At 31.7% G+C, this 21,477-nt stretch overlaps 1 long non-coding RNA gene across 1 annotated transcript; it reads left to right on the forward strand.

The window, feature by feature from the left end:
• Nucleotides 1-6,282: 6,282 nt before the first annotated feature.
• On the forward strand, nucleotides 6,283-11,850 carry LOC143048047 (uncharacterized). The gene is made up of 4 exons (XR_012969723.1): nucleotides 6,283-6,488; nucleotides 7,722-7,793; nucleotides 8,339-8,505; nucleotides 11,561-11,850. It is a non-coding gene; the product is annotated as an uncharacterized LOC143048047 (long non-coding RNA).
• The last annotated feature ends 9,627 nt before the right edge of the window (nucleotides 11,851-21,477 follow it).

The following is a 21,477-nucleotide window of genomic DNA, read 5'->3' on the forward strand; positions in this document are numbered from 1 at the left end:
TAGTTTACCTCATTTTATTAATGGGAAATAGTTATCATTCTATGATGTCAAAGACTAACCAAAACTCATGTTGCGAAGTTTTTTGATTTCACTTTCAGATATTTTGTCATTTAAACGTACATCTCACATAAGTGAACTTAAACAGTCGGAATCCCGGTTGAAATAGAACAAAAGAATCGAAGCTTTTTGTTAGAGAAGGCGATAAATGCTTACTGTAATGTTTACTATGGTGACAAAAAATTTAAAAGTTAATAGAAACAAACAAAATTACAATTTTCTTCTCAATTACGAAGTGTTTTATTTTAAAAACACCATTTGCATAGGTTTTCAATTTATCTAGTACATAGTTAAGCAAAACAATTAGATATCAAGTCGACGACATGGGTATCTTTCAAGTTGGATGTAGAAAATGCATAACCTCCTATTTTTATTTTAATTTACCACGGACGGAAAACATATCAATCTATTAGTTCAGTAATTTTCGTGTCTGCCCTTCCATTATGTGACTCAAGAAAAAATGGGTAACAATTGTATCGAAAAGAGAGAACCGAGTGCACCTTTTTATGTTAGGGCGTGTTTGAGTTGAATATTTTGTCTTGATTATTGAGTTGATATCGTACAAAGCAGGAATATTTCATACATCGTTTCGCTTCAGATTCTATCATGTTTATATATCAAAGCTACAGGTTGACTTTATAACATAAAAAAATCACAGTACTAAAAGATGAAATATATGGGTCAAGTGAAATACCTATCTAATGAATCACAAAAACAGAGTACAATGTAGGTATGTTCAAATATCTAATTTTTTACTGAAAGTACTTGACGAAAGTCTTTCAAGTTGGATGATGAAAATGCATATCTGCGAAAAATAATATTTTTTTGTGTGTGATAACCAGGGTTTATAGTCTTCAACCACTAAAAAAATCTAATCTAATTGAATATTTTGTCTTGATTATTGAGTTGATATCGTACAAAGCAGGAATATTTCATACATCGTTTCGCTTCAGATTCTATCATTTTTATATATCAAAGCTACAGGTTGACTTTATAACATAAAAAAATCACAGTACTAAAAGATGAAATATATGGGTCAAGTGAAATACCTATCTAATGAATCACAAATCCCACGAAATATTTAATTAGAATTTTTTTTAAATGTTTAAGAATTTTCGAAAATTTCACCTGACAACCGATCAGACAATAGTTTTAAGTTGAATCAATGCAGACAAGATCATTAACTGATGCTCATTAGCTGGTTGATACATTTGTCTTTTAAAATACAACTGACATATAAGGATCGTAATGGTGCAATGTGAATACATTTATCGGTTTCCGAGCGCAAAATTGGCAGCGCGTCATCCCTACAATGGCTTCCATTTCTACGATTGTGAAAATGAACTGGCGTAATGGGGAGATAATTTTGACGAAGTAGAATCCTGACTGAAAGTTATGGATACTACCATGTCTTTTTCATATCTGGACTTTTTCTCTCCATATTGTCACAAATATGGACGTCTTCAGACTTTAATAAATTGATAAACGCGATAATATACAATTTACAATTCTGAAAAGTAACATTCCTTCTACTCTCTTCTACATTATTTTCGTTTACATATCTCACTTACTAAACATACGTTACTCGTGTACACCTTAGTTATTTGGCAAAACATTTCGGAATTTTATATTCTTAATGCTTTTCAAATACTGTATTACTTAAAACAAGGGATATATGGTATCCATTTATGACACAAAATCAGCACACACATAACTATAACACCCAACAAGCAAAGGTTTTATATAAAGTCCACAATGATGCTTTCTACATGAAGTTTTAAAAAAACAAGTTGCTCTCAAGAGCCTGAATCGCTCACCTGTTATTTTTTTACTTAAATCTTTCATCAATGGTTATTTTTGCTCTTCAATATGTATTAATGAGTGGCTTAAAAATGACATATAAATGTTCATTGTATCTGCCATATTTTCTTCAAAGGCAAATAAATGCATTTAACCAATATCTACCATTTCAGCCATAGTCTCTATGTTTCTTAACGTACAAGTAAATTAAAATACAAAGTGTTTTCTAGTTTCTTTTGAGAAGATTTTTGAATTTAAAAAAACATAAACAACTTGTGTAAAATTGTCCTTAAAGAGCAAAAACTTCTTAAGGGATCAATTGACAATTTTGGTTCTTCAACATTTTTGTAGATCTTACTTTGCTGCACATTTTTGTTGTTTACAGTTTATCTTTATCTTCAATAACAATCAAGATAATAACCCAACAACTGCAAAATGTCCTTACAATAACCAATTTAGTGGCAGCAACACAACAATGGGTTGTTCGGTTTGTCTAAATATTTCAGGGCTAATAGATCTTGTACTTTTAGAACTTAGGTTTCACCATGTCATATTAACTCTAAATGCATTCGTTTCTGAGATATAAGCCAAAAACTGCATTTGACCCTTATTTTATATTTTAGTCATGGCGGCCATGTTTGTCGGTGGATCAAAACGTATGAAGGTATTTGGCCCAGTAGTTTTTGAGGAGAATATTTTTGAAATAGTTAACGACGACCGACGACGGACTACGACAGAGACCAAGTGATGACATAAGCTCACATGGGGCCTGTCGGGCCCCGGTGAGCTAGGACCGATAGAAACTCTCACTTCATTGCTCAAGTTTAAGCCGACCCTAATACCAGTATGAGCGAATTTCTTAGCATAAATAATTTGCAAGGTATGAACCAGGTTTAATCCACAATTTTCTACATAAGAATATGCCTGTACCAAGTCAGGAATATAACATTGTTATACATTCGTTTGATAAGTTTGAGTTTTTGATTTTGCCTTTGATAAGGGATTTTTCGTTTAGATTTTCATCGGAGTTCAGTTTTTTTGTGATTTTACTTTAGGATAGACTTTGTAAGATATAACATTGATTAAAAAAAAAATATACTAATACGCATTGGATAATATAATCTAATAACAGGGGAGAGTTGTCGCATTGGAAATTATACCACATAAATGAGTTTAGATTCGCATATCAGTTGATACATGCAAAGCAGAAGACGCTTTTTATATCGCAGCAGCTGCTTTTGGAGTTCGTGCGATTACTCTGTTTCTTTGTTTGTGTTTATTACCTTGCTACGTCTCTTCCTAATCGGTTTACGAAAATTGAATATCGTCAAAACTACATTTTGCTTAATTTACGGTCACTTTCACAAATATTAATTGATTGACCAATACGCTGTATTAGTGGGTCTACTCACTTGTGATATCGTATATTCTGTCGAGAATCTTTAGATTTTAGTCAATTGAACTGTTATTCGACCAATTTTGTCGTATATACGACTATGACGTTTCGACGGAGTGAGAATTCACATGGTGGGCGATGCATATATAGCAGGATACGCTCACCTTGTCGCTTCTTTTTGGGTTCCTGTGGTTCCCTCAGCTTTCGTGTTTTGCTTTGGTTTACACTTTTTAAACGATTTACGATATTTGAACGTCAGTTAAAGTCCCATCGCCATAATTCAAAAACGAGGAATGATGGTTAAGATTATAACTCGATTATTGGGCGAGTGGAACATATCGGTGATTATCTGTGTCAGATATATTTCATAGCCGTCAACATAATAGCGAGTGCAGTAGAAAGTAATATAATTGAGAATGGAAATAGGGAATGTGTCAAAGAGACAACAACACGACCAAAGAGCAAAAAACAGCCGAATGTCAGCAATAGGTTTTCAAAACAGCGAGCAATCCCGCACCCAAAGGCGTACTTCGGCTTGCACCTTAAAATATGTACTAGTTTAGTGAAAATGAACTTCATACTTAACACCAGGCATATAATATCCAGATAGTATTGCATAAAACAACAATACGTAAGATCGAATATTTATTCTAAAATCTCTTCAGTGTTGACACCTACAACTTCCATCGACACAATGTGCTCGTCCTCCATGATTTTGACAATGTGCGTGACAGTCATCACGTGTGGTACAAGCTAGAAATAGAAGATATTTCATGCAAATAATACGTTTAAAAAACCCAGAGTATATAATGAGAATATATGAAATATCAAATGTGATATGTTATCTATAATTGAGAATATGAATTAAGGATCAAATATTTGTTACGCTTACTATTTACTTTTTGAAGATATTGAAAAACATTCAAATGTTTACTAAACAATGAAAAATTCATAGTCAAAGTCCTGTATTGGTTTTAAATTTTGCTCCTTATTACTCTTCATTACGGAAAAACAATTTTGATATGCCATAAATTTAGTAAAAACTTCAATATATTTTTTTGTTACAGAGGATTCCTTTTATAAATGTTTAGAGATCTTTAACTAAATAAGAATCTATTATAGAGTAACTGCCTCATACATACTGAAATGGCTTTGTTTGATTTATTCCTTAGGAATGTGGATTATATTCATGTGTAAATGAATAATAAAAAATAACAGTGCAAATCAACAAAATATACTTAGAACTTACCATTACCGGTGTCGGTTGCACATGTACATCTGCTGTCGATACAAGCCAATGTTCCTTGAGAACACTGTGTCAGAGTGCAGCCCGTGGCTAGTCTACAGTGCTCTGCGTAAACTGTAACTGTAAAATGAAGAGAATGTATTTTTTTTAGCAAATTCTAAAATAGTGTTTTGTCTTAAATACAAATATGATTTCCCAAAAGATGTTATTGGATTACACACAAATTAATCTTATATTTTATATCCTACAGTTAAGTGAATACATCAAATCGTTGCAACTAAGTGATAGAATATTTATTGCTATCACAATTGTGTCACCCTCGGATAAAGCGTTGGAAAAAGAAATGAGAAGTCAGGTAAGTTCAATTCATTTTTTTCAATTACATTCTATGTTTTCCTGACAAATGAATTTTGAAATACTGATTCATAATAAAGATTCTACTATTTGATGCTGAATGTAATCCTTTTTTAACTTTTCTCTTGAAGTCGGAAACTGACCGAAAGGTCCCTGTTCAGAGAAGTGTGAATTTGAACATTTGAAAAACGGAAACTAGAATCGGGAGACGAAGAATATCAGATACCCAACCCATAGCATACTCTTGAACAGAAATTACTATTTTGTTAAAATCGAGCTTTAATACTAGGCACGTTTGTATTATTGTCAATAATGTTATGTTTAAATTTAAAACGATTTTTAAAACGTTGAAAACATACTTTCATAAAGAACTGGAATTTATCAAATTATACTTTAGAGAAAAAATATAGTGGCAAAATTCTTGATTGGTAAATGACAAAACTGTGACATTAATTTATAATTTTTGGAGATTATGTCCATGCAATGGTACGTAATTCATTATTTAGGAACCAAACAAATTTTTAAATTAAGAATTTATAAGCAGCATACTTTCTGAATGTTAAAGGCCAATACTGTCAAAATCGAATTTATTTATGGATCATAACATTTTTTTTTAAACTTAAAGGACACTTTCAAAAAGTATCTTAGTTGAAACACGGAAACAAAACAAATCTCCTTTTGAAGATATTAATGTGTATACTATTAAACGGTAAATTTTACATCTTTTTTCGTACACTGTCAAAAAATGAACTTTGCAAGTTTCAAATTAATCTATAACCAGAAACGATTTTGTAAAGTGGATCTATTATTATCGTTCTGAAACTAAACAACTTTCAGATAACTATAACAGGCACATATCTTGAACGGTTAAACACAGTCAAAATATAATTTGACCTGTATTTTTTATGGTTCAACACTATGTTTAAATTTCAAATATGTAGTCAATGTTTTTTTAATTGTTTCCCCAAAATCAAAAGTAGTGTGGTGGACGGACAAACAGATGGACGGAGATGTACATCTTTATTTTCCCGCCTACTCCCTCCATTCTTCATTTGTAGCGGAGATTATGATAACATAACACATAACACTACACATGGCTTATTTCATAAGATTTATCAAAACTGTTGTGAAGTAAATGTCTGCTTTTAGCTACAATTAAATAATTACGTACCAAGGAAAACTAATGCGAAACACAGAACGACCTTCATTTTCTTGCTGTTTGGTTAGTAATGAGCATAATCTTGAGATTTTCATATTTATATCAGAATAATTATTGTCTAGGGTTCAATACATTACTGATAAGATTTCAGACTAATAATAGGTGTACTGAGAATATCACAACATGCTCTTTGTGATACTATATTTTGAACTTGTTTTGTCCAGTAGTCAATTATTCATGCACGTAGTGCATCAATAGTGTATTCAAACTCCCCGGCAGTTCCAGTTCCGATCCGCATACGGGCCCGAATACTACTCTACACTAATCACTGCCTTCGGCTTTTTTCGTTACGCGCTCTTCAAGCGGTTTGACCCGGATTGACCTTTTGTTGCTACTGAAGCAAATATGGCTGAACATTGATGAATGAGGATAATTGTTATTAACTTTACCAGTATATATGAATAAAAACACTAACCGTAAGTAAAATGCACTCAATCCAAATAATTTTACAAAATAAAAATTTGCAAATTTCTGTATCGTTAGGTCGAAGAATTCAATTCTGGCATGAAAACTCGATCGACTTTGTTGAAAAAATCTTCGTCAATGAATAAACATAAAATATGATCTTCTCGTCTGTGAAGTTGAAAGAACACTTAACGCTATAGCTTTTGATATTAAATTGGACATACTTTTAATAAACTGGCACCCAATCATCAGCTAATAAACTCGTTTGAAGAACAGAATACAATGTTGGGAGAGTGGCTAAATTTTACCCGAGAAGCTGCTCCATGTGGAATTAAAGATATTTTACAAAAGACAAATTTGGACTCTATAGGGATAAATTTAGGATTTCCTGGGAAAGGGGTGCAAATAATGCCAAATTGACACATGGCTTCAAATACATTATTTAAACGAACTTCAGTAAGGGCTGTATTACATGTATATTATATTAAGACTCTGTTTACTTACCAATCTCCGAATTTCTCAAAACTCAATTTAGATTTCATGGATAAAAAAAATAAAACAATCATAAATTATTATAATTGAAAAATAATATAGGGTAACACACACATTACTAAATTTGTTATGCAATTTGCTTTTATTATATATATGTCACCATGGTCATGTATGTATTAATTTACAATATTCTGGATGGGAGCATTTCCATTTCGAAATTACTATATTTTATTGAATTATTATCCAGTCAATTTATAGTCTATACAATATAATAATAATAACCCCCCCCCCCCCCTCCAAAAAAAAAGTAAAATCTTTATAATTTTGGTCCAATTATTCTGTATTCTATTTACCCGTTAAGAACCACATTTAGGCCAAATAAATAAATATGTGTGTTTCCTATTTCCCTCTGTACTAAACCCTATATGTTTTAAGCTTGGAAATAGCTGCCTACCTTAAAGTTTTTTTTGTAATTTTCCAATAAGCACTGTTTAAGTCAGATTATCTCTCCCTTAGACTCAATGTAAAAAAAAAATGTTGAATTACATAAATTCCCTACCTACAATGTACCTACCATTTATTTTCAAAGATGTAATAGGAAACACACACAGTATTTTATTTGGCCTTAGCCCTTATATATACAATGTACATGTACTCTTAATAAACCTTTTATTCCTGCAATAAAAAACACTTTTGACTATAATTCTAAGACGCCAGTAATCAATTCTAATGTTTTTATTTTTATCTTACAGATGGTGACAAAAAAGATAACAGCACAGTGTTAAGATTGAATCAGAATGAATAAAACAAAAAGATTATAATAGGTATTGGGTTTTTTTTTAAATATTTTTATTTGCATGGATTAATTACTTTATCAATTTATAAAAAAATACTATTTAATTATCCTGCCTTGCATGGAATAATTAATTATCCTGCCTTGCATGGAATAATTAATTATCCTGCCTTGCATGGAATAAAATGACAACTTACATTGTTCTAAAAAAAAATGTTTGTAAATAATGAGTAAAATTAATGCTCAATAACAATGTTTAAAATGTTAACATCAAAACTGATTTTGATTTGAAGCCATATTTTATGAAATTGATTAATGTAGACAAATCTTTTTTATAGTTACAAATGTAGGTGACACTTAAACACTCAATATCTTTCTTTAATTAGTATAGTAGGATGATACAGATTGATGCCTGTGAAAGAATTATAAAAAAGGTTGCATTCAGTTTTTTATTGTCAATAATACTTCCCTCCCCCTATTTTTCAAACTTTTTATATGTTAAATAATGCAGGTCCTTGCATTTCAACAATTTATTTTTAGTTATACTCATTTTATTATTTCATTAATTACTTTCAGCTCCCTCAACCAGAAGAACTATGAACACAGTTATTGATTTCTATGTTTCCTTGGAGATTTTAACAGTTATTGTTAAAACTTGAAATCTAACAGAATGAAAATTTGAGAAAATTTACATATACAGTGTACATGTACATGTAGCTTCAATATAAATCAACTGATACACCGTAAGTATGTCTTCTATATATGAAAGTTATAAATTGGTTTGTTTACAAAATTTATTTTTTACTAGATATATTGGAGTAAATACCGGACCAAATTATATATTAAAGCAAATACTCACAAACGTTTTTTTTTTTAAAATTACTAATATTCCTATATGGTGATATAAATTATATGATCAAATTGTGGATACAACTACATGGTTTATGCTATAAACTGTGAATATAAAAAAAGAGTATGTTGTATGATTGCCAATGAGAAAACTCTTCCAACAAGAGACCAAATGACAGAAGTTAACAACTGTAGCCTATAGTAGGTCATAGTACAGTCTTTAAAACAATGAGTAAAGCCCATACCACTCAGAGAGCTATAAAATACACTGAAATGACAAATGTGAAACAATTAAAACTAGAAATTTGGCCTAATTTATCATACATGTATGTACAAAATAATGAACGAAAAACAAATATGTGACACATCAAACAACAACCACTGAATTAAAGGCTCCTGATTTGGGACGGACACAGACATACATAATGTATCGGGTTAAACATGTTCGCTGGGACCCAACCCTCCCCTTACCTGGGACAGTGGTGTAAGAGTACAAAATAAAAACAAACTATAAAATTCAGTTGAAAAAGACTTAAATCTTAACTCATCATGAGATGGATACAAGTAGAAATAAATAAAACCAAGAAAAAGGGGGCATGGTCAGGTACTATTACATACAAACAACTGAAAGACACTTAGTATAGATCTAGATTATTTACTCTAAGCACACTCAAGCTTAATAGATGTGAAAAATACCCTAAATCTGATAGGTCCTGCAACTTTTGACTCCAAAAAATTACTTATAAAGGGAACTCAATCTTAATTTTGTGTTAAAATTTCATGAGAAATTGTTCAAAGCAAAGGAGAAGGCCTAGGGCATTAAAGGACTATTTTTTGTCCAAGAATATATACTATTCCAAAAAACCCCATTATGTTTGGAATTGCATAAATTTAAGAAACATGAATTAAAAACATAATATTTTTTATACGACCGCAAAAATTAAAAAAATTTTGGTCGTATATTGGTATCACGTTGGCGTCGTCGTCGTCGTCCGAATACTTTTAGTTTTCGCACTCTAACTTTAGTAAAAGTGAATAGAAATCTATGAAATTTTAACACAAGGTTTATGATCACAAAAGGAAGGTTGGAATTGATTTTGGGAGTTTTGGTCCCAACATTTTAGGAATTAGGGGCCAAAAAGGGCCCAAATAAGCATTTTCTTGGTTTTCGCACTATAACTTTAGTTTAAGTAAATAGAAATCTATGAAATTTTGACACAAGGTTTATGACTACAAAAGGAAGGTTGGGATTGATTTTGGGAGTTTTGGTTCCAACAGTTGAGGAATTAGGGGCCAAAAAAGAGCCCAAATAAGCATTATTCTTGGTTTTCGCACAATAACTTTAGTATAAGTAAATAGAAATCTATGAAATTTAAACACAAGGTTTATGACCATAAAAGGAAGGTTGGGTTTGATTTTGGGAGTTTTGGTCCCAACAGTTTAGGAATAAGGGGCCCAAAGGGTTCAAAATTAAACTTTGTTTGATTTCATCAAAAATTGAATAATTGGGGTTCTTTGATATGCCGAATCTAACTGTGTATGTAGATTCTTAATTTTTGGTCCCGTTTTCAAATTGGTCTACATTAAGGTCCAAAGGGTCCAAATTTAAACTTAGTTTGATTTAACAAAAATTGAATCCTTGGGGTTCTTTGATATGCTGAATCTAAAAATGTACAGTATTCAGCAATAGCAAGAAATCTTCAATTGCACAGTATTGTGCAATAGCAAATATTTCCAATTGCACAGTATTGCGCAATAGCAAGAAATATCTAATTGCAATTTCAATTGGAGTTATCTTTCTTTGTCCAGAATAGTATTTGAATCAACTTAAATCATTGTTTTATACAATATATATAATTGATATTTCAATTGGAGTTATCTTTCTTTGTCCAGAATAGTAGTTGAATCAACTTAAATCATTGTTTTATACAATATACAATGTATATTCACTTTTACTACCGACTGATAAATTAAAACAATCTTTACCATTCAGTGATAACAAGCACTTTATTTTACATTTTAATATTTTATGATGTATTTAAATGAGTAGTTATTGTTGCAATCTCCATTATTAGAAATTTGAATTGAGATCAGTTTTGGAAAAAGGGAAAGGGGGATGTGAAAAAAAAAAAAATGGGGGGGGGGGGTTAAATTTTTCTCATTTCAGATTTCATAAATAAAAAGAAAATTTCTTCAAACATTTTTTTGAGAGGATTAATATTCAACAGCATAGTGAATTGCTCAAAGGCAAAAAAAATATTTTAAGTTCATTAGACCACATTCATTCTGTGTCAGAAACCTATGCTGTGTCAACTATCTAATCACAATCCAAATTTAGAGCTGAATCCAGCTTGAATGTTGTGTCCATACTTGCCCCAACCGTTCAGGGTTCAACCTCTGCGGTCGTATAAAGCTGCACCCTGCGGAGCATCTGGTTGTCTGATAAGGTCACAATTACATCATGAAGACGAGGACAAATATAGAATTTATGCAGTTTCCAAAACAACAAAATAATTTAAAAAAACTTTTATTATAACTATTGACATAATCTCACTAAATATAATTTTTTTCTTGGATGGGCACATTACAGTCTAAAATATAATTTTATTTGACAAAAAACAAAGAAAATTAAGAAATTTTACAAATTTGGTCTAAGTTTATTGCCATGGTAACTCTTTAGTTGTAAAAAAAAACCCATTATTTTCTGAATATGGTGTACCTTAGTCTAGTTTGGACAAATTTTGAAATATTTAGGATAACTGTTAAATTAGCAGTAATATCTGGGCCAAATAAAAACCTTTTTTAGTTAGCCCCTACTACTTTGAGATATTGAACAAAGTGTTGCCATAATGATTTTAAAGGATGGATGGACAAACAATGGCATAACATATACATCCCTTACCTACCAGAAGTTACAAAGTTATAAAAAAAATGTTTATATATTTTCAGATCACAATTATGTCAACCTAATCATTGGAAGTTTATCAAGTTACATGAGAAGCATTGAAAGCCTGCAGAGATTCTACATGTATAAATAAATGGAATAGACTCACACTTAAAAATAACTTTTACACAAGACTAATGCACTCTCAAACAAGGATTATTCATGTTTCAATGAGTGAATTGAAGTGCATACTAGCTGCTCATGAAAATTTGTGTGCATTTTTTAAATATTTATTTTCGTTTTATTGATTGTTGTTTTCAAAAATTTGTATGTCTTCATAAATTAATCATGAACATACATGTATTGTTGTTAATAATTAAGATAGATATAAAGAATATTTTTATCTCAGTTTTAGCCAAATGATACAGTTAAATCTGATTTAACTTCTTTCCAAATATATAAACATATGAATACAAGGAGATTTGGGGTATAGGTTCATTGGACAGCATCCCAACAACAACAAAAAACCACAAGACTAAAGTTGATTACAATTTTCCAAAACAGAATAGTTTCAATTGGCCATTCATCAAAAAGTGTGAATATATTTATAGCCCAACAAATAAAGATCTGCTATCAACAAAAAGAAAACAATAATAAAATTATCTCGCAAATGAATTATTATTGTGCAAACAGGGTTAACCCGATCTCAAAATGGATACATTATAAACGCTTTTGATTAAATAGTAGATTTTATGCATAAAAAAAATGCAGTATTACAACTGCTTTTACTACAATGACATTCATTTTTGTCATGAATTTGATGTTAAAATACTTATGGCATATATTACCATATGAGATATTCAAGCTCCATGTAGCTTTCAGTTTTTGTCGAGCGTGCGACTTTTGTCGCAGAAAGCTCAACATAGGGAGAGTGATCTGGCGGCGGCTGTGTATGCTAACTTCTTAAAAGCTTTGTATTTTAGAAGGTGGAAGACCTGGATGCTTCATACTTTGTATATAGATGCTTCATGTTACAAAGTTTCCGTCAGTCACATGTCCAATGTCCTTGACCTCATTTTCATGGTTCAGTGACTACTTGAAAAAAAGTTAAGATTTTTTGTAATGTGAAATTCTCTCTTATCATAAGTAAAAGGATAACTATATTTGGTATGTGCGTAGCTTGCAAGGTCCTCATGCCCGTCAGACAGTTTTCACTTGGCCTTGACCTCATTTCATGGATCAGTGAACAAGGTTAAGTTTTGGTGGTCAAGTCCATATCTCAGATACTATAAGCAATAGGTCTAGTATATTTGGTGAATGGAAGCACTGTAAGGTGTACATGTCCAACTGGCAGTTGTCATCTGACCTTGACCTCATTTTCATGGTTCAGTGGTCAAAGTTAAGCTTTTGAGTTTTGGTCTTTTTTTTCTAATACTATATGCAATAGGTCAACTATATTTGGTGTATGGAAATATTTTATGATCTATATATCAGTTGTGCAGGTTTTATTTGACCTTGAACTCATTTTCACAGTTCATTGCTCAGTGTTAAAGTTTTGTGTTTTGGTCTGGTTTTTTTAAACTACTGTGGATTCATTTATTTTCGTGGGTACCAATTTTCGTGGATAAGGGAAAACTTGGATGTTCGTGGATATTTAATTTCGTGGTTTTGATGAAGTCATCCTATAAGCCCATAGCAAATTTGTCATTCGTGGAACATTTAATTTCGTGGTTTACCTGTAACCACGAAACCCACGAAAATTGGTATCCAACGAAAATTAATGAATCCACAGTATAAGCAATAGGTCAACTATATTTGTTGTATGGAAGAATTGTTAGCTGTACATGTCTGCCTGGCATGGTTCATCTGACCTTGAGCTCATTTTCATGGTTCATTGGTCAATGTTAAGTTTTCTTGGTTAATGTTATGTTTATGTGACTGTTGAAATAAAGCTTTATATTTAGGACTATCAACATAATATCAATGATTAGTAAAGAAGGCGAGACATTTCAGCGTGTGTACTCTTGTGTTTCCTTACTGAATAAAAATTATGAGATTTCAATTGCTAGTGAGACAATAATTTAGCAGTGACAAACAGGCAATTGGACCAGATTCCTTTTCAAAGTTTTTGAAATATAAGCAATTGATTTACAGTACATATATTCATCACTGGTTTAATGCACACAACTACAATAACAATTACTGTTAATGCCAAGAGTATCAGGACATAATTTGGGTGTAACAGCTACCAAGGTATCTGTTAGCTTAAAACCCAGTCCCCAATCATGTATATTAAATAATTGAAATTGGTTAATGTGCAGTAAAAGTAAAGAGTATATGTACAATAATGTAAAAGAGAAGGGGTCAAGATAATGTTTTGATGAGCAGTAATAAAAATACAATAAAAATTAATGCAGCAAGGTTCAGTATTTCAAAGAATTATTTCATAGGTGTCTAGGTAAAATGTTTGAACAAGAATAGGATTCATAATTATTAGGACCATTACATCTACATATACCATTCATCTATTAAAAGGGGGGCAGGTTTGTTTTCTCTCTCGGAAATAACATAAATTTAAACTGCATTGATCAATTTGTTTTATACAACTGCTAGAAATTTGTGGTTGTGTAATGGTATGGTGATGTCATCATTGGGAGACATTTAGTTTTTAGACAATAACTAAAGTATAAGAGAAGGGATCTGTACAAGATGGTCCAACCGGTCCAAAATTAAAATTTTTGTTTGATTTTTATAAAAAATAAATATTAAGGTTTTTTTGTTATGCTGAAGCTAAGGTTCCATGAATTTAGATTTTGAGCCCCATTATTAAATTAGTCTCACATTGAAGTCCTAAGGGTCCAAAACTAAACTTAATTAGTTTTCATTAAAAGTTCAATTCTTCTGATTCTTTGATATGCTGAATCTCAACATGTAATTATATTTTGAATATTATACCATATTACATGTACATATTATAAGTGAAATATCCAGTTTTAAAACTTAAAGTTCTTAGTCCACATTCAATCTGTGCCAGAAATCAAGCTATGTCAAATATATATATATATATAATCACAATCCAAATTGAGAGCTGTATCAAGCTTGAATGTTGTGTCCATTATTGTTCAGGGTTCCACCTCTGGGTAGTATCTAGCGGCACCCAACCATGCCAACAGAGCATTATATTTTGGAAGGAACAAACTTATTTTAACAATTCACTTTTGAAAACAATTATTATAGATACAACGTACATAAATGCTGATTTCATGAATTTTCTTGTTTCATTACACCTCTAGAGCTGTCATGATTGATGAAAAGAAAGACTGACCATATTCATACTTGACTTGATGACGTCATAAAAAAGTTCAAGCGGTATCAAGCCTGCAATAACTCTTGGATGTGTGGTTGTTCACAAATAAAATAAAACTGAATAAACATTATAATTGCTATTGTAGGTAAGAAAATCTGGAACACATGTTAAAATATGTCACATTTTGTAAGGTTTGACATGACAAAATGACTGAGATTACTAAATAAGTTTTAGTCATTGCAGACTGTGGCACATGCAGGTTATACCTTATGACCTATAGTTGCTTAAATCAATATCATTTGAACTTTGGTGGATAGTCACATTAGCAATCATACCTGAACTCCATATTTTAATCATCATGTATATTACAGCACATAATGTGTTAAGAGTTTCTGTTCCAATCATTGTATAAATATCAAATGGCCAATATATTATGTGCTACTCAAGTTAGTGAACATATTGAAGGGCAAGTTAACATGGTCATTTGTTAATTAGTCACAAATGTGTTCACTATATGTCAATGATGCAAACTTTAAAGTTTATATATGTAGGGTTGTCTAACTGACAACCTCTTTACTTCATACTGAGAATGTCTTGTCATAGTGAAAGTACAAAAGTGAAAAGAATGAAAATGGCACGTACATTTTTATGTTTATGTTATTTGCAAAAACTTTTCCCAGAGAACCTTACTTCTATCTGGTATTTTTTACTAACAATGTTAAACCTTGAACAGAAATGATATGAACCTACAGTCTTATATTACATGGGAAGGGGCACTGACTGACCTAAAAAGGGGGGGGGGGGGTTGTTGTTTCCAGTCATGCTTCAGTGATTCCCTATATAATAAACCAACATTTACCAGGGAAAAAAGGGGGGGCTGGGCCACCCTGGATCCGACTATAAATGGATAAAAGATGTCCCTTTATGTTCATAATGAGAAAAGGAAACATGGAAAGGCTTGCATAATTTGGTAGACCAAACTTCCTCCGTTGACAACCGCATATTCATTCAAATCATCATTTGTACCTGTCCAAGTTTATGTTGCAGCATTTGGGCTTGTTTTCCCTTTGGACTTAGGAGGGACTATGCGCCTAACACACATTTCAATTATATATCTGATTCACGTTTCCCTCCATGTTTACTTTCCAAAGGGTTCGGGGAGATAACTTAGATAAGAATGCACACATAATAAAGGTCCTGTGTGGGACGTAAATTTAATGCTCATTTTTTAAATCTAGGAAAAGTTGTTTAAATTTTGGGAAGAAATTATCAAATTGAAGTTTTTCAAGACGGTAACTAATGGTTCTGAGGAAATTTATTGCGTAGATAATCGTTCCAAAATTTGGAACGAATTTCGAAAGCCGGTGGCAGTGATTGATGGAGTAAGGGAAAACAGTTCCGGAACGGAAACGATCACTGTCCGGAGTTTGTAGTGTATTTGCACTTCGGTTTAACATCGCAATTATTCAATTTGATAAGTATTTCGTCTCATATAGGTCATTTCTAATCGATCACTAAAAAGAGAAAGCAGTTGTTGTATGCATCACTGAAACGTAGCACAAGTGTTATATAAATTTGAGACTCGTTCCTTTTATTTGCAACTAGAAGACACCCGCGAAATCGCGGGCATTCAGAGCGTAGTTTAAAGTATCGGTATGTAAAGTGTTGTTGGAAGAATTTTGTTAAATACAGAATGACTGGAGAATTTCAGCAAAAGTATCATAAGTCATAGGTTATTGGGGACAGGAAAATGTTTTTTTTACCCTCCACCTTTATTTCCAAAGTTCCCAATTTTTGGTTTTCTATCAATTTCAATATGAACATACATTTAGTATGTTATGAACATTTATTGAAGTAAGGAGCCTGTAATTCAGTGGTTGTCGTTTGTTTATGTGTTACATATTTGTTTAGTTTCGTTCATTTTTTGTACATAAATAAGGCCGCTAGTTTTCTCGTTTGCATTGTTTTACATTGTCATTTCGGGGCCTTTTGAAGCTTAGTATGCGGTATGGGCTTTTCTCTTTGTTGAAGGCCGTACGGTAACCTATAATTGTTAATTTCTGTGTCATTTTGGTCTCTTGTGGAGAGTTGTCTCAACATGGCAATCATACCACATCTTCTTTTTTTTTTGTAACCAATGAATTTCGTAAAAGATTTAATGACTGGAGAATTTCAGAAAAAGTATCAAAAGTTCACATGAATAATTTTAGCTCTTATCTGTATATTATGAACATTCATTATTATATAAATAAAGCGTATTTACTTTCAATTCTAAGTTTACTAATCGATCCATGGTGATCATTGATATAGTATACAGACCCTCTCTATTTAATAAACTCTGTGACTGCCGTGGATAGTAAACTTGAAAATGAAAGCAGATAAAATTCTGAAAATACACTTTATTCGTAGTATATGTATGTTCAAAGTATACAGAAAAACGCAAACCGGAAGTCTAATCTGACTTAAAATTTCGTACAATGACGGGACAATACCCGGATGCCTTTTTTCTCGTTTTTCTCCTAAAATAACTCAATCTGAATAATCATATGAATGGATGACAAATGCGACTATGCACTGTACTTATAGGACACAGAGGCGTGTTAATTAATTTATTGTGGAAAGAAGAGAAGCGACACCAAAAATGAGGTCTTCTCGTTTAATAGTATAGAAAACTAAGAGTCAACAGGATAATATATGGTGTGAGTAATTCGCTCTGACCCAAATGGGAAAAAGTAAAATCACAAAAATGCTGAACTCCGAGGAAAATTCGAAACGGAAAGTCCCTAATCTTTACTGACCCCATATAATTCGTATAAGGTCACTAGCACACAGTATAATGGATTTATCTTACCGTGTGTTATTTAGACTAATGATATATCGAAGAGATTTTCGACAGGCAGAGCCAAAAATCATAATCAATTCTTTGTATACTATACATGGTAAAATTTGGTAAAGGTTTTAATTTGATTTATTGTTACGAAATCACTGACTTATTAAAAACAGGATATCACACCCTAATTTTGACGATGGTGTTGTTTATAGAGCCCGTAAAGTTAAGACTCATGTTTATTCGTTGATCCCTTGAATATGCCTAAAAGTTATAAATTTACCACAGTAATACGATCTTTGAAATTGTTTTTATTGGCAGTAACCTTTTGATTTTGAATAATTACGACATAATTAAAGTTTATTACTTTATATATGAAAATAAGAAGGTTTGGTATGCCAATAAGAGATATATTCACAAACGTATTAAATGAAGTTGAAGTAAGCCATTATAGGCAAACATACTCCCTTGAACAATGAGAAAAACTATGCAAAATATGAAAGTTAACAATTCAATCGAAATTCAAAAATTCAAAAGAAAACTAACGGCATATAACTCATAACAAAACAATTAACAAAAAACATAGAAGATAAACACGAAACATCGTCAACCACTGATACATGTACAGTTGCGAGAACTCATGATCCTGCATCATGCCGTTACTGTTTACATATATATTGTCATGGCACAATGTCGTGCCTTTCTCAGACTGTTTATGACATCTTTGAAATTACTTCATTATACGTGTACCGGTTAATATGCTAAGAGAGCATGTTTCATGTGTTACTGGTCATTGGCTTTGAACTAGCTTCCAGTAACTACGAGTACTGTTATATCTGCGTTTTTTGTTTTTATGTTAGCTGTCTGTATGGACGTTAAGATATATTGAGTTTATACATGTGCAACTTATCTTTACATGTTGTTCTTTTTTGTGTGTGTTTACGCCACTGTCCACTGTTAAGTGAATGGTTGAGCGTCCACAAAGACATTTAACCCGTTAAATGTTTTATTTCCCTCTGGTAAAATTGACATTAGATTGATGTGTTCATTCTTTTATGCCCCTCTTGATTATTTGTTAGTATTTGCATATCCTTGGCTTTATTTTCATTTTGTTTTGAGCATTTCTGATGATGATAATTCCACACAGAGGTTCGGACGCACTAACATTTATCAAAAATATTATTTTCATTTTCTAATCAAAATATTTTGCAGCTTATATGATGATCAATAATAAATACAAATTTCATTGGTTTATTTTAAACTATTATTCAAAATACAAATATACTTTAACGGTCGAGAATATTTTTTCCGATTTTAAGTTTTCTCTGGTATTAAAAGAAAAGGACAAAGTAGACAAAGCCCTAAACGTGCATCAAACAAGAAAGATCAGATTTGAACGTTCGATGACCTTTAAAGATAAAAATAGGCAGAAGGTTGAATATCTAATACAAAATGAAGGTTGTTATACTCAGTATATTAGTTCTGTTATGTAAGTAGCACTATACATTTCTGAATATGAGAATTAACTATAACGTTTAATTTATTTACTTTTACAAACTCAGATTTATCAGTTTAAAATTTTAAACATTTTTATTTATAGTGGATTGGGAAACAAATTCTTAAAGTTTATATATAAATCCCTTTCAACTTTCCAGGTGCGAGTGCTGCACCGGAGTTTGAAATCCTATCAATAAGGGGGTAAAAATATACCAAAGTCGACTATCACAGTAGAGCTTCTCTCGAAGAGAGAAGCGACAGGAATGCAACGCATTTTCCTACTTTTTTTAAAAGGGACGTTTTGGGTCGGAATAAACGCTATCCGTCAATTACAAAACATATTTTTACTTCAATTTACCATTTAAACTTCTTTTCGGTTCACTAATTATTCATTTACAGCTTATTTTGACGTCCAGACAGGACTCAAGATTTTCTGTAACTCCATGACAGGAAGTCCTAATAGAATGAGGATCGCACTGAATATATGCAAATGTAGTATTTTTATGAATTAAATAAACAGTCGAAATAAATTATACAGATTTATTAGGCACTTGCTAGTAATTTATCCTAATTTATTATGATGGTAAACTATTTAAAAACCCGGTTCTTTTATTAATTTAGATTGTTCTATATTAGCTAAGGGAAATAACTCATCTGAATAAAAGGTTTAAAAAACGCGGGAAATTAAGACTACTCTTTATCAATGAAGGGATCATTTATATGTTGAAAGTATTTGTAGAAATGGGGGATATGAATTAAAATGTTATTAAAGGGAAAACATAGATATCTTTGAAATACAAATAAATATGCACAGAAATTAAATATTGAAAAAAATATGAAAAAGATTTCAGTAACCTTTGATTTATGCTTCTAGAAAAACAATATAATATCAATAGATGGTGCAATGATAATCAATCGTTTTTGGGTATTTCATTGGTTCATAAAGTCTAATAAAATATGTCTGTTAACTCTTAAAAGAAGATTTCAAGGTTTTATATGCTTTCTTATTCTTATGCCAAAAGAGATATGATGAATCGCATATGTATTTTTTCCTTACATAAAATTGAGAATGGAAATGGGGAATTTGCTTTTTATGGATAAATCTAGAATTCAGAAAAAAAAAAAAACAAACGCGGAAAAATTACTGAAGTTATTCGTTTCAATCTTAAAGAAAAAGAATATAAAATTGAGAATATAAATTGGGAATATGTTAAAGAGCAGACATCAGCCGAAGTCCACCAATGTGTATTCAAAATCCCGTACCTACAGAGGTTGTCCTCAGCTGGCTCCTAAATAAAAGTGTGTACTAGTTTAATAAAAATGGACGTCACTCTAAACTCCAACATATAAATCAGTGGCGGATCCAGAAATTTTCATAAGAGGGTGCCCACTGACAGCATAAGAGGGGTCCGCTCCAGTCATGCTTCAATGATTCTCGATATAAAGAACTAAATTTCCCTCACAAAATGGAAGGCCCCGTCCCCCTGGGCCACCTATACCTGTCTCTGTAAATGAACTTCAATTAAAAAAAATCAAGACAAACAAAGCCCAGAGGTTCCGAACTTTAAGGACAGGCGCAAAAATTTGGTGGGATTAAACATGTGAGATCTTAACCCTCCCACTATATACCGGTAACTCTAGCCTATGTAGATTAAAGAAACGCATACGATTGAAAAAAAGACGTTCATCCTCAACTGTATCAGCCCTTTTATATAAAAAAAATAAATAAATATATATATATATATATATCAGCTGTACAATATAAAGAGTAGCGTTAAGATCTTGCAATACGATTTTTTTTTAATAACCTGGCATATTTAATTCCTAATCTAATGGGTGAGCACTGATTCTTGAATACGTATGAAGTGCCTCTCTTAAAATCAATGATATCTAAATATTGTTATTTTTGAAAGCAATCTTTAAATGATAACTAAAGTTGTCAGTATTCATCGATCTGATGAGTTCACCCTTTTCAACTAATTTTTGCCCCCCCCCCCCTTTTCTACCCCCAATGATCTAAGTCAGTTTAGCTGCATGCATGGTAGTTTAGTGGTTGTCTGTCGTATTTGTTTTTGTCAATAGTTTTGTTGTATTTCATCAGTCCTACCTCTCTCCCAACCAATATAAAATAGGCATCTATACTATTAAACGAGAAGACCTCGAGCTCATTTTGGGTGTCGCTTCTCCTCCTTCCACAATAAATTAATCATCATGCCTCTGTGTCCTATAGGTAACATGTATAATCGCATTTGTCATCCATTCTTATGATCATTCAGTTGGGGTTATTTTGGGATAAAAACGAAAAAGAATGCGTCCGGATATTTTCCCGTCATTGGACAAAACTTTAAGTC

Source organism: Mytilus galloprovincialis, chromosome 10 (assembly GCF_965363235.1).
Source record: "Mytilus galloprovincialis chromosome 10, xbMytGall1.hap1.1, whole genome shotgun sequence".
In the NCBI taxonomy this organism is placed as follows: domain Eukaryota; kingdom Metazoa; phylum Mollusca; class Bivalvia; order Mytilida; family Mytilidae; genus Mytilus; species Mytilus galloprovincialis.